A 15,341-nucleotide genomic window follows, 5' to 3' on the forward strand; every position below is an offset into this window, starting at 1 on the left:
GGCTAAATTCACCTTCCTCTGACCACTACTGAGAAGAGGGTCTAGCCAGTTTCAAACAAACCAATCAAGAGCCCAGGCCAGGCCGCCTTCCTGTGACCATCTCCCTGGAGAAGATCCATCCTCCTTCAAACATACCAATCATTATGGGACAGAGCTCCCGAGGGAGGAGAGAAAGAAGAGAGAATAGAGGTGACACGTCATGGGACAACCGGTTTCCAGGTCCTGTTGCTCCTCCTTCTTTTTTACAAAATAAACTCTTTAAAACGGTGATCATGGTTCCTAGTATGAGTCCTGCTCCTCCCTTTGCCAGCCAAGGTCGCACGGGGAGTATAGAGAGACTAACCACCATGCCAGGCTGCAAGGGCACTGTACTCCCACCTCACCACCTCTTCTAGAGTACTTACAAGTCCTGGTGACTGCCATCACTCCAGTCTTAGTGTCTGTCATTACTTCACTTTGCCTCTGGGATATGAAATCCTTCTCGGCTCTTATCATATCCTTACCTGGCTAATCCAGGGGGCCATCTTGGGGCGTGAACTCGGTCTGGACACTGTCCCTGAGCTTCTTTTGCTCAAGGCTAGCACTCTACCACTTGAGCCACAGTGCCACTTCCAGCTTTTTCCTGTTTTTTTCCAAAAGTTTGTTGGAGACAACAGACTTTCCTACCCAGGCTGGCTTCAAACTACAATCCTTAGGTCTCAGCCACCAGAGTAGCTGGGATTACAGGTGTGAGCCACCAACACCCAGCTACAAAGTAATATTTAAAGGTTTCAGGGATTAGGATCTGATGTTTTGTTTTGGGTTTACTAGTGTAGACTGAATCTATAGCTTCTTGAATGATAAACATACAATCTATTACTGAGTTATAGCCCTATCCTCTAGACCCTCCTGGATGGAGGCTTCTTGTCTTATTTTACTCTATAATTCAATAGAAGAACCCATTAGATCAGTGGACTTGGAATAAGTATTACCAAAGAATCTGGGCGGGGCACCAATCATCCCTACCTTAACATGGTGGTATAGGTTGATTAAGAATCAACAACAGCTTAAAAAAAAAAAGATATAAATTGCTTTTTCTTTTCATGTGTTTGAGTGCATTTAAAGCACTGGAGGAGTATAATGCCAAAAGGAAAAAGAGACAACCATAAAGGATAAGCTCTGTATTTTTTGATTCTTTCACCAACTGCAAATACCAATGGCAAACACAGTCACTGATAAGGCAGACAAGCTGAGCAGAGCTCTGGGCAAACCAATGGGGAAGAGAGACAAGGGCTGTTCCTCTAGCAGTGAGAGCTCCCGGGCAGTGCCCTTTGTCTCTAGAGCCCTGAAATAGCCCTAGGAGCAAGGGTAAATGGAAATGAGCCAGCCCGGACTGAGTCTCTTTCATCTTTAACTGAAAAAGTTAGTTAATGCCTTGACCTAGTCATTCTCCATAAGCAAATATAAGTCCTTTATAAAAGATAACAACATACCAAGTGGAAATACTTTCAAAATAAGGGAAAAATAGCACTACTAACAAACCCATAGTAAGAATATTTGTGAGCAGCACATGTGTACTAAATGAGATTCTAATAGGATCTCTTGAGCAGAGTAATCTCAGCTAACAAAGGCCCAGTAAATAAGTAGGTTCCTGTATTGTATCTTACACATCCACCCCCTTCACACACACACACGCACGCACAGGCACATGCACACATTTCTACAGACAAAAGGGAACATCTAATAATAAAAAGCTCAGCTCACTAGGAACATACAACAGTTCTAATTCTGCATGTGTGTTATGGCAGGGTCATATCCTGATGAACCTATTGTAGGTTGAAAATATCATAAGTTGAAATTGCATGGAATGCTCCTGCCCCTCTGGCCATCCCAACTTAAGGTGGCACACTGCAGATCGTGGATCATAGGCCCTCTGTATAACGTGACTAGGCCTTATGCCCACCGCCCTCCCAGCATTCCAAGCAAATCACTAGTCCAAAAAAAGACCAAGATTCAAAATGTGATGTATGGTTTCATACTGAATGCGTCTTGCTTTCACTCCATTGTAGAGTTGAAAAGCCATGAAGCTCGGGCTAGGAATGTGGCTTAGCGGTAGAGTGCTTGCCTAGCATGCATGAAGCCCTGGGTTCGATTCCTCAGTACCACATAAACAGAAAAAGCCAGAAGTGGCGCTGTGGCTCAAGGTAGAGTGCTAGCCTTGAGCAAAAGAAGCTTAGGGACAGTGCCCAGGCCCTGAGTTCAAGCCCCAGGACCAGTTAAAAATACAAAAAACAAAAAAAACTATAAAGCTGAACCATCCTAAACCAGGGGCTGTCAGTCCTCAAAATATGTAACACAAAATGTGGTGAAAATAGAACCTTTGTTCTATCAAGATAATAAACCTAGGATCAATTTGCTATCAGGTCTTTTAGACTGAAGTGCTCTGGAAAAGCAACACACTGCCTGTTTATACAACGAATTCTGCAACACTCCTCTGAACCTGGATGAGTCTTGGTTTCCACTTCTCCATCACTTGCCCAGATTTTGCCTCTAATTCATTATCAACCACCCATGACTAACTCCACTTCAGTCTTTGTGTAAAACCCAAATACTTAGGTGGCTCAGGATTTGATTTAAATTGTTTTGATAGTTGCTGTTGTCTGACAAATTTTTGTTAAACTTAGTGTGGTGTTGTTTTCATAATAATTTTTTTTTGTCAGTCATGAGGCTTGAACTTGAGTTCAAGTGCTGTCCCTGAACTCTTTTGATCAAGACTAACACTCTACCACTCTGAGCCACTTCCAGTTTTCTAGTGGTTAATTGGAGATAAGAATCTCACACACTTTCCTCCCTGGGCTGGCTTTGACCTGCAATCCTCAGATCTGAGTCTCCCGAGTAGCTAAGATTACAGGGGTGAGCCACCAACACCCAGCAACTTGTCAGTTTTTATCAAGATAATATTTTGTTTTGTTTTGGTTTGGGTTTTTTTTTTTGCCAGTTGTGGAGCTTGTTTTCAAGGCTTGAGCACTGTCCCTGGCTTCTTTTTGCTCATGGCTAGCACTCTACCACTTGAGCCAGAGCACCACTTCTGGCTTTTTCCATATATCTGGTGCTGAGAAATTGAACCTAGGGCTTCATGTATACGAGGCAAGCACTCTACCACTAGGCCATATTCCCAGCCCCTCAAGATAATATTTTGTGGTGACTTGCACACACAGTTCTGGACAGCCTTATCAGAAGAAACATGAGGTGGATGAACAGTAGAACTTGGGAGTTCAGGAGGATGGAACATATGGCAGTAGTTTTTGTTAAAAATCATGACTTTTAACCTCTATGCATCTATTGTTTGGTTACAAATAAAAATTAAATTAAAAATGAAAAGAAAATAATTTCCTCTGAAATAATGCAACATTATTTGACTAGGTTTGGTAAATTTCTGTGGCATTATCTATGCCATAAACCTTACCACTGTGCCAGGTGCTATGTTAGGCAGAGGAACTCAAGCCTGAAAATAGAATGCAGTCCCTGACTCGTATGGCAGCTAAGTGATTTTACCAAAAAAGAATCCAGGGCACTGATTTTAACTTTTGCAGCCAGAATGTTTAAAAAAATCAGAATGGTTTGTATTCCAAATTAGGAGTCTTACAAAAAATATAAAAGACTTGGTTGACTACTTGCAGGAACTTAGTCTTCTGAGTCCATATTTATTTATAGCTCCAATTCACTGAGAATCTCTAGTGTTACTCAGCTGAGACCTTCTGATCATTATTTTCTTGAAATACATTTGCCATGTAATTTGTAAGTTTTCACTGTGTTCAAATTCTGCAAACTTTCATTTTCCCTTAAAAAATAGTGATGTTGGGCTGGGGATATAGCCTAGTGGCAAGAGTGCCTGCCTCGGATACACGAGGCCCTAGGTTCGATTCCCCAGCACCACATATACAGAAAACGGCCAGAAGTGGCGCTGTGGCTCAAGTGGCGGAGTGCTAGCCTTGAGCGGGAAGAAGCCAGGGACAGTGCTCAGGCCCGGAGTCCAAGGCCCAGGACTGGCCAAAAAAAAAAAAAAAAAAATAGTGATGTTTATCTCACCCTAAGAATTACATAAATTTCAGCCGCCCAGCCACAACAACCAAGGAGTAAAAAGTTTCTATTGTTATAACTCCTTTTCTTTTTCTTTTGAACTCAAGGCCTTGCCCTCTCCCTCATCTTTTTCCACTCCAGGCTAGTGCTCTACTACTTGAGCCACAGCTCCATTTCTGGCTTTTTGTTGGTAATTGGAAATTAAGAGTCTCATGGACTTTTTTGCCCAAGCTGGTTTCAACCTGTAATCCTCAGATGTTAGTCTCTGAAGTAGCTAGGAATTCAGGCACCATGAGCAATGCTTTTTGGATACCAAAAAATGCCGGGACCATGTGATATATACTACTGTTCATTGACTTTTGAAATATTAAAATATGCATCCTCAAATCTACAGGCTCTATTCAGGTGCTTTTGAGCCAAAGCAGCTCTTCAGATCTCACCCTTACTCTCCCTTCTGTTTGGCATCAGCCCCTCCCACCTCAGTGGTTCACCCTCTGACAACACAGAAGCATTTGAAAACTCTAGAAAGATAACACAAGATGGAACCAGGCCCACATCAGAGATGTCCTGACTCACTGGGTCTTGGGAGGATCCTGGGTATGCAAGCTGCGTAACTCTTCCAGAGGCTGAGAAACATTGCTTGAAACTAGCTCTCAAGGCGGGTACCTGGGCTTGCAGCATGGCCTCACCTGGGATCCAAAGCCTGAGGCTCCCCCAGCCTTAGGGAAGCAAAACTTTCAGGGGCGGAGCCCAGCCATCTGTAGGTCATCCTTGCAGGGCATTCCCATGCACTCTAAAGATCAAACCAATAGACTTAAAGTATCAGAACAGGGTATCTGTTTTTATTTCAAGGTCTTTGATCCATTTGGAATTGATTTTGGTGCACGGTGATATATAAGGATCTAGTTTTAGTTTGTTGCATGTGTTGAACCAGTTTTGCCAGCACCATTTGATAAAAAGGCTGTCTTTCTTCCATCCTAATTTTTTAGCTCCTTTATCAAAGATTAAGTAGGCATAGTTCTGTGGGTTCATTTCTGGGTCTTCAATTCTGTTTCATTGGTCTTCAGGCCTGTTCCAGTGCCAATACCAAGCTGTTTTTATTACTATAGCTTTATAATACAGCTTGAAGTTTGGTATTGTAATTCCTCCAGCACTGTTCTTTCTGCTTAGGATTGTTTTTGCTATTCGTGGTCTTTTATTGTTCCATATGAATTTCTGGATTGCTTCCTCTATTTCATTAAAAATGGTGTTGGGATATTAATGGGTATTGCACTGAATTTGTAGATAGCCTTTGGCAACATTGCCATTTTGACTATATTAATCCTCCCAATCCAGGAGCATGGGAGGTTTTTCCATTTCCTTAGTTCTGCCTTAGTTTCATTTTTCATGGTTTTAAAGTTCTTATCATAGAGTTCTTTCACTTCTTTGGTTAAGGTTATTCCTAGGTATTTTATGTTTTTTGAGGCTATTGCAAAAGGAGTTGCTTTCCTGATTTCAGCCTCAGTCTTTGGGTCAATGGAAAGGCCATTGATTTTTGAGGGTTTATTTTAAATCCTGCTACTTTGCCAAAGTTTTGGATCAGCTCTAGTAGCTTGGGGGTAGAGTCTATGGGGTTCTTTAGGTATAGGATCATGTCATCTGCAAAGAGAGAAAGTTTAACTTCATCTTTTCCTATTTGTATCCCCTTATGTTTTCTTCTTGCCTAATTGCTCTGACTAGGAATTCTAGTACTATGTTGAAGAGGAGGGGAGAGAGCAGACATCCCTGCCTTGCTCATGATTTTAAAGGGAATGGCTTTAGCTCTTCACCGTTTAGAATTATGCTTGCTGTTGGTTTGTCATAGACTGCCTTTATTATATTCAGGAATGTTCCCTGGAATCCCAATTTTTCCAGGGCTTTTATCATAAATGGGTGCTGGATTTTATCAAATGCCTTTTCTGCATCTAGAGATATAACCATGTGATTCTTTACCTTGCTCCGGTTGATGTGGTGGATTATATTTATTGACTTGTGTATATTAAACCAACTTTGCATCCCTGGGATGAATCCAGTTTGATCGTGGTGTATGATTTTTTTGATGACCTGTTGAAGTCGATTGGCCAGAATTTTGTTGAGAATTTTTGCATCAATGTTCATCAGGGAAATCGGTCTATAGTTCTCTTTTTGTGATGAGTCCCTGCCTGGTTTTGGGATGAGGGTTATACTGGCTTCATAGAATGTGTTTGGTAGTGAACTTTCTCTTTCAATTTCATTGAAGAGTTTGAGAAATAAAGAAAGAGTAGAAGAAACACTTGGGCTCCTTGGCACAGGACGAAACTTCCTTAACAAAGACCCAGAAATGCTACAAATCAAGGAAAGGATGGACAAATGGGACTGCATCAAACTGCAGAGCTTCTGCAGGGCAAAGGACATAGCTCACAAGATAAACAGAAAGCCCACAGATTGGGAAAAGATCTTTACCGGCCATACAACGGACAAAGGCCTCATATCTAAAATATATGCAGAACTAAAAAAGTTAAATTCCTCCAAAACAAAACCGCAAAGAACCAACAGCCCCCTCAACAAGTGGGCTAAAGACTTAAAAAGAGACTTCTCTGATGAGGAAATGAGAATGGCCAAGAGACATAAGAAAAAGTGCTCTACATCACCGGCCATAAAGGAAATGCAAATCAAAACAACATTGAGATACCACCTCACCCCAGTAAGAATGTCCTTTATCAAGAAAACTAACACTAATAAATGTTGGAGGGGATGTGGCCAAAAGGGAACTCTACTTCATTGTTAGTGGGAATGTAAACTGGTTCAGCCACTCTGCAAAGAAGGCTAAACATAGAGCTCCCCTAATGACCCAGCAGCCCCACTTTTGGGCATCTACCCAAAAGACCACAAACAAGAACACACTAAAGCCACCAACACAACAATGTTCATCACAGCACAATTTGTCATAGCTAAAATATGGAACCAAACCAGATGCCCCTCAGTAGACAAATGGATCAGGAAAACACGGTACATATACACAGTGGAATTTTATGCCTCTATCAGAAAGAATGACATTGCCCCACTCATAAGGAAATGGAAGGACTTGGAAAAAAATTATACCAAGTGAAGTGAGCCAGACCCAAAGAAACATGGATGGTATGGTTTCCCTCACAGGAAATAATTAGCACAGCTTTAGGCTTGTCACAGCAGAGGATCACAAGAGCCTAATAGCTATGCCCCTATGAATGCATAAGATGATGCTAAGTGAAATGAACTCCATGTTATGGAAACAACTGTTATATCACTGTTGTAATCACTTTCAACATGCCATGTGAAACCCTAGCTTCTATTGTTGATGATCCTCTTGTATCTCCTTCCTGTGGTTGTACCCGCACTATCATTGTATCTCATCTGAGTACACCGGATACTGTATATACTGGTATTAGAACTAGGAAAGTGAAAGGGAATATCAAAATCAAGAGACAAAGGATAAAAAGACACCTCCGAAAACAATACTTACAAAACCATTTGGTGTAAACCAACTGAACAACTCATGGGGGAAGAGGGAAAGGGGGAGGGGGAGGGAGGAATGAGGGAGGAGGTAACCAACAGTACAAGAAATGTACCCAAGGCCTAATGTATGAAACTGTAACCTCTCTGTACATCACTTTGACCATAAATAAGAAAAAAAAAGTATCAGAACAGGACTTTGCAGGGAATATCGCTAACAAATGGTGGGAACTTAGCTGGAGAGTCTCTGGATTTTCTTTTTTTTTTTTTTTTCAGTACTAGTGTTTTAAGCTAAGGACTCATGCTTGTTAGGCAGGTGCTCTACTACTTGGGCCATGTCCCAGACCTCTTTGCTTATGTTATTTTTTAAATAGGGTCTTACTTTTTGCCATATTCTACACCACAATCCTTCTGTTTAGCTTTATAGCTGGGATGATACAAGCATATCTACTTCTGTTAAGATGAGGTGAGGTCAAATGGATTTTCTTCCCAGGGGCTGGTCTTGAGCTGCAATCGTTGCTCCCCCAGCCTTCTGAGTAGCCAGGATTATAGGCATGAGCTCCTGAACCTGGCTTGGAATGCCTCTCTTAGAGTGTTGAAAGCTCTGTGGTAGTTTGGATGGAAAGGCTGAACTCACTAAAGAAGACTTCTATTGTTTCTGCTCCTGTTTTCGTTTTTGGAGACAGAGTCTCATTATGTTAGCCTCCTGAGTGTGGGAATTACAGTTGTTTACTACATTTCCAACTCAGATGCTTTTCTAAGTTTATCAAGTAAGTGACACAAACTAGCACATACACACACCACACGCATACACATACATGTATATGCGTGTGAGTATATATATATGCACATACATACATATAGATATATTCTTCTATAAGATGGAGATTTTGGAGGAAAAAAAGGAAGGAGAGGCAGGAAAGTAATCAGAAGCTGGAGGGCTTGAAGATTGGGAGTTCTTAAGTACTTAGTAGAACACAATGGGAGAATATCTATGCTCACCTGTAAGGATGAAGAGAGTGCAAAATTGCATTGGTCATTCAAAGAAATAGCTCATGTAACCCTCAAGGAGACTGTAATGTCATTTTTTTTCCTACCATAAAAATGACACTGTAGCCCGAGTCACCACAAGCAGAGACAGTGTCAGGCCTAGGGCTCAGGACCCTCTTTAGAAGAAACAAATGCTGGGATTTTGATCATTTGATAGGGTTTCCATGCTTCTAATGAGGTACTTCTGGTGGTTGCCATGGTAAATGTTTGGGGCAGTGTTTCCAAGTCTCCTAATTAGCAAGTAGCATATGGTGAGGTTACACTGCGCATTTTGGGCTTAAATAGTTGCCATGGAAACACAAGATGAGTGAGAGACTTCCGCTATGCAGAGGCAGGACTGAGGAATGGAGAGGTCCTTCCATCAAGAGACTGGCCACACAGAGTACACTTACTTGTTGAGAGATTACTATCTCACTGTTTGAGTAGATTTAAGGCAGACCTAATTAATTGTTGAGGTTAATCACTGTTGCTCCACGTCCCTGAGGACTGTGTTTCCATTTGAGCTCAGCAAGGATTGTAGATCATCACTGCTCAGCATTTTCTTTTTTTCTCTTTTCTTTTTCTTTCTTTTTTTTTTTTTTTTGGTTTTTTTTGTTGTTGTTGTTGGTTATGGGGCTTGAACTCAGGTTCTAGGAGCTGTTCCTGAGCTCTTTGTACTCAAGGCTGGCACTCTACCACTTTGAACCACAGCTCCACTTCCAGTTTTCTGGTGGTTAATAGGAGATAAGAGTCTCACAGACTTTCCTGAATGGGCTGTTTTTGAACTGTGATCCTCAGATCTCAGCCTCCTGAGTAGCTAGGATTACAGGAGTGAGCCACCAGCGCTTAGCTTATTGCTCAGCAATTTCAAAGACAAGGAGCATTGCTCAAACCATCACGAGTAACAGGCCAGTGTTTTACTTAGTGTAACTAACATCCACATGAGAAATATCCTTAGAAATGTCAGAGGCTTGTGAGAACTAGATTAATCAATCAGATTCTAGTGGCTTCTGTATAAAGAAATTGGAATGCTAATTTTATTATATATATTATTTATTTATTTTTGCCAGTCCTGGGCCTTGGACTCAGGGCTTGAGCACTGTCCCTGGCTTCTCTTTGCTCAAGGCTAGCACTCTGCCACTTGAGCCACAGCGCTACTTCTGGCCATTTTCTATATATGTGGTGCTGGGGAATCGAACCCAGGGCTTCATGTATATAAGGCAAGCATTCTTGCCACTAGGCCATATTCCCAGCCCCGGAATGCTAAATTCTTACATTCATGGAACCTGGTCTTTGATCTTCCTAGTTTAAGAATTTGTTGTAGGACAATGTAGGATCCTTACTCAAAATTACCGCACAAGGTTATTTCTCTTAGCTCAGTGTTAGGGATCAGAAAGAGTGTTTGCCATGGGCTCTGAGGATTCGGTTCCGAGAGTAAGGATTAAGAGTAAGAAATAAGCAAGGGCAAGGAATGTGTGTGAGGATAGGGAATGTCCTCTCCCACCTCCAGGTGTCATATCTGTCTGTCTGGCGCATTCTGTGGAGATGAGATGGACCCAACACATGTGAAATTGGCTTGCATGTACACATTGGAATGGGTTTGTTTTTCACATAATGAGCCTTCCTGGGGAGAGCAGGTCAGGCTGTGAATGAACATCTGAGACTCTCCTAAGACAGGACAAGGAGCAGAGACTGGCTTTGGCTTTTAATATGGTTGGAGGATTGGGGCTGGACCAAGAGTTCGAGGGGGTTGATTGTCCCAAATGCCCAAGAAAGGAGACACAATGGGCTTTCTCTTCAGCTTGCTTAGCTCTGGACTCTCACAAATGTTTTGCTCAGGCTGACTTCAAACTGCGATCCTCCCAATCTCAGCCTTCCAAGTCAGGAGGATTACTGGGAGCCACAAGTACCTGACATGAAGGAAGCTCCTGCTGGGTGGCCGTGGCCCATACCTGGTAATCAGAGTTATTCAGGATGCTGATATACGAGGATTGCACTTCAAAGCCAGCCCAAGCAGGAAAGCCTCTGAGACTCTCTTACCTCCAGTTAACCAGCAAAAAAACAGAAGTGAAGCTGTGACTCAAGTGGTAGAGTGCTAGCCTGAAGCCAAAAAAAACCTCAGGGACAGTGTTCAGGCCCTGAGTCCAAACCTAAGGACAACACCAAAAGAAGAAAGAGGAAGAAAAGGAGGAAGAGGAGGAAAAGGATTTTGGCCCCTTACATTATTTCTTTGAAGAAGGATTTTGGCCCCTTATATTGTTTCTTTAAATGCAATTGCAGTTGATTGCCAAAATTACATCCTATAAGTCAACAGATAAATTTAAATGTCCAGCACCTAGCACAGATTCTTAAATTTTGTGGTAACCCTAGAAGTTTTGTTTGAGGTTCCTTTCTCAAGAGCATAGGGTACAAACTGAAGAGATGGGAAATGTAAATGCTAAGTTGAGGAATGTGAACTTGATTTCATAGGCCCTGGAAGAAACAGTGACTTTTTTTTTAAAGCAGTAATATGGTGCTGAAAATAATTATGCACAGCTGTCTGAATCACATCAAGTGAAATGGTATGGAGTTCTGAGGTAATCTAACAGAAATAAAATGTCACCAAAGATAATTAGAACCCTCAAGTGCTGACTTATCATGAACAGCTATGTCTTGGGTGCATTTATCAGGTGCTGTGCTAATTGCAGATTCTGCTTATTTATGGTGATCAAATGTATCATTCAATGCTCAATACTCTTTATTCTTGTAATATCTTATTATTTAACTTAGTAACCGCCTAGTGAGGAAAATATGATTCTAGTTTTACAAATGATGAAACTGAAGTGAAGGATATTGATTAAATTGACTTGCCCAAAATAGGGCTTTGTCTTTTTTGTTTTAATTATATATAAGTAGCTGAACAAGAGGGTTATCATTCAAGTTGTCGGTTTGTAAGTACAATGCATCTTGATCAATATGCCCTTTTCATCATTCTCTCCCATCTGTCTCTATTCATTCAGGAGGAAGGGAAAGCAGGGAAGCCCAGAGATGCCTGGAGGGGCTTTATGGAAGAAGACTTAGAGGCTCTGAAGGGCTTAGGGGAAGGTGGTGAATAGCAATGGTGGGAGGGAACGTGGGAGTTCTTATGAGAGCTGTTGATTGGGCATAGGATAGACAGCGAAGTGTTAAAAATAACTAGCAGCTTCTGGCAGGAGCAACTGAGGAGGTAGTGATGTTGCTTGTGTCACCTGCTGCAGATAAAGAACCAGGTCTGGAGGAGAAATTGCACTCACAGTCAACCCCTTTAGCTTGGTAAAAGTCATTCGGGTATTGATCCCAAGACGCTTGAGAGACTGAGTCACCCCTAGTTTGTTTTACTGGTCTCATAAATTCCTACAAAGCTTTCCTTTTCTCCCTCAAAGCCACCCTCCTCCCTGCCACCACTTCTTCTAAAACAGAACTAGCCTTATCACGACGGCTCAAAAATAGAAATCTCCCTCCTCCTTTTCAAGAAATAAATCACCACACCCCCCACGGTATTCTGGATAATGAAAGGTCTTTCCCTCTCCAGAGCTGCTGCCATCGTTGCCTCTCTAGTTTACCTTCTTCTGTCTTAGTCCTGCTGGAGAGCCAAGAACTCAACCCGCTCTCCCCGACTTCCTCTTGGCCTTCAGTGCATATCATGGGGCTCTGCACACCATGTCTCCCACATGCCCCTTTGTCCCGCTTAGCTTCTTTCCCCACTGCTGCTCTCACTTAGTCACTCTTGTTTTGGGACTTCTCTTCAAATTCTAAGGAGAAAACTAGTTTCCCTTAGGATTACAAACCCAGCCACATAGCTAATCCAGCAGAATGGCAGACTAAAGACAACAGTATCTATATAAATACCATGGAACTGCCCTGGGAATCCACTGGAAGATGAGCTTTTGCAAGCCAAGGAAGTCCATAAATGCCACAGCTGGCAAATGTCCTCCTGTCCACATCCTGGAATCCCCAGTGCTGGGAGCATTGAGAGGTAGGGGCCTTCGGTGGTGGTCAGGAGAACTCTGCCCTGATGAACAGATTGGTGACTGGCATGATTATGCACAGATTGCAGAAGTGACTTTGCTATTTTGAGAGTAGGTTTGTTATGAAAGTAAGTTTGCCCTTCCCCTTGCACATGCTTTCTCTCTTTCACACATATGCATGTGCACCAGCAAGGGAGTGCAAAACACACACACACATTCACACTTTCCTTCTGTCTTCCACCATGGGAGACACAGCAAGACTACCTTCCCTGGACCTTCGCTAGAGGCATCTCCTCACTCTTAGACTTCTCAGCTTCCCAAGCCACAAACCAAATAGGACACTTCTATTGCTCATTAGTTATCCGCCCTAAGGAATTCAGTTATAGCAGCGTAAAACAAACTAAGACAGTGAGGAAAGAGGAAAGCATGACTTAGCTGCACCCTAACTAAAAAAAAATCCAGAACTTTTTGTTTCCCTCCAAGGAAATAAAATTACTTCACCCTCTGATCTCCAAAAATGACACTTATTTTCCATTCTAAAATCAAAGCAAAATATAGGGAGATCTCAGCAGCCTTCATGATTCAGGGCCTGAAGTCACAAATCCTTAATAGTTGTGGAAATGTGCTTGACATTGTGCGGAGAACAAACACTGATACCAGAAACAAATTTACTTAGCAAGGAATAAAGGAAAGGGAGTCTGTCATCCAGAAAACTCGGTGATTCATGGCTAAAAATACAACCACTGGAGGAGAGCTGTGGCTTAGCCAGAGATTCTGTGTTGATATTTGATGCTAATTTGGAAGCTTTAGGCTTGAAAGGGCAGGGCCATGAGGGAAATGGGAGCCTCAGCTGGCTCAGAAATGAATATGCAATCAGCAGTTCTGCATTTATCTTGCTTTCTGCAGACCTACTAACACCCCAGAAAACCTTTTTATCTCTTTCAAAACCGGGGATGCTCTTTGTTGCCTCCCCTCCACCTCTCCCAACTCCTTGTGTTTCCCTTCCACAGAAAAAGTAGAGGAAACAAAGATGCTGGCTTTCTACTCTCTTGCCCAGTTCATTTCTTGGGGACCTATCTCCAGTTCCCTTCGGTTTCTTTCTCTTAAGTATATTATATGATTGCACCATTGAATAGCTTCAGTTTCCTTGTAACTGTCCAAGGATATCCTGAGGGTAATTTTCTTCTAAGATCCCCCTCTTTGTCTTTTGTCCCATGGTCCATCATAGACACACAAATACATAAACATGAAACTCCCTCTTCCTATTCACTTATGCCCACATTGATTACATTGTCAGTAAGTTTTGTAGCCACGACTAACTTTATAACAAATGTAATCTTAAGAACAACAGTCTACAAAGGGTTTTCACAACTCTCAGTTCACGTTGTTTCTGGAACAACCTCCTAATAGATGAGAGAAATAATTAATCCTGTGAAAAAGTAACCCTTAAGAGCTTGAAAGGAATAGTATTGTCCTAATAGGTATATTCAAATCCACCTAGACCTAACTTGAAAATTTCTAAAGAACAAAACCTATCTTTGAGATTACATAGCTTCTATCAATAAATATTAACTACTAAATAGCAATGTATAATTATATATTATAGTTATTTGTAATATTGATATATAAGGTGACAAAATCCTAAGGGTTTCAATGACTGCTGAGAAGAAATAAACCTATTTTCCTGCAGTCTATATATTTAATTGAAGAGGACAAGATGACTCAAAACAAGCAATTGAAAAATACACTTACCCCATATTAGAGAAGACATACTCAGAATAACAGTTTCAAGAATGACACATTAAGATATCTATGCAAAGGGTCTGGGAATATGGCCTAGTGGCAAGAGCGCTTGCCTCCTACACATGAAGCTCTCAGTTCGATTCCCCAGCACCACATATATGGAAAACGGCCAGAAGGGGCACTGTGGCTCAGGTGGCAGAGTGCTAGCCTTGAGCGGGAAGAAGCCAGGGACAGTGCTCAGGCCCTGAGTCCAAGGCCCAGGACTGGCCCCCCCCCCCCAAAAAAAAAGATATCTATGCAAAGGGGTTGAGGATATGGCCTAATGGCAAGAGTGCTTGCCTCATATACATGAAGCCCTGGGTTCAATTTCCCCAGCACCACATATACAGAAAATGGCCAGAAGTGGCACTATGGCTCAAGTGGCAGAGTGCTAGCCTTGAGCAAAAAGAAGCCAGGGACAGTGCTCAGGCCCTGAGGACTGGCAAAAAAAAAAAAAAGAGAAAAAAGAAAAAGAAAAGAAAAGAAAAAGATATCTGTGCTTTTTTTTTTTTTTAAAGGCACCCAGATCTGAGGAAAATATTAGATTTTTATCATCTGCCCTAGAAAGATAAGCTAATTTGGGAGGAAAATTAGATGACACAAAATCAAAACATGCTTCATAAAGCAATGATTTCATCACTTTGTACAACTCCTGAGGGAATTTATAAAGCTTGGTTATTTCAGTATTTGTCCTGGTGGGTGTGGGATGCCCAGGCAATTCACCTCAGGATGACAAAATACTGTGCAAAATACCTACACAGTAAATACTGTGCAAAGCAAAACTATGATACCAACTTCTTAAAAATACTATTAATTTGGGGCTATTTCTTTGGGATGACTTGTGGATCAATATCTCAATGTAACTAATCCTGGGAGAATATCTTCCTTTCTTTTCTTTATGCAGGTACTTAGACTTGAACTTAAGATACTTTCCTTTATTTTTTGCTCAAGGCTGGTGCTCTACCACTTGAGCCACAGCTCTACTTCTGGTTTTTT

This window comes from Perognathus longimembris, chromosome 4 (genome assembly GCF_023159225.1).
Source record: "Perognathus longimembris pacificus isolate PPM17 chromosome 4, ASM2315922v1, whole genome shotgun sequence".
NCBI lineage: Eukaryota > Metazoa > Chordata > Mammalia > Rodentia > Heteromyidae > Perognathus > Perognathus longimembris.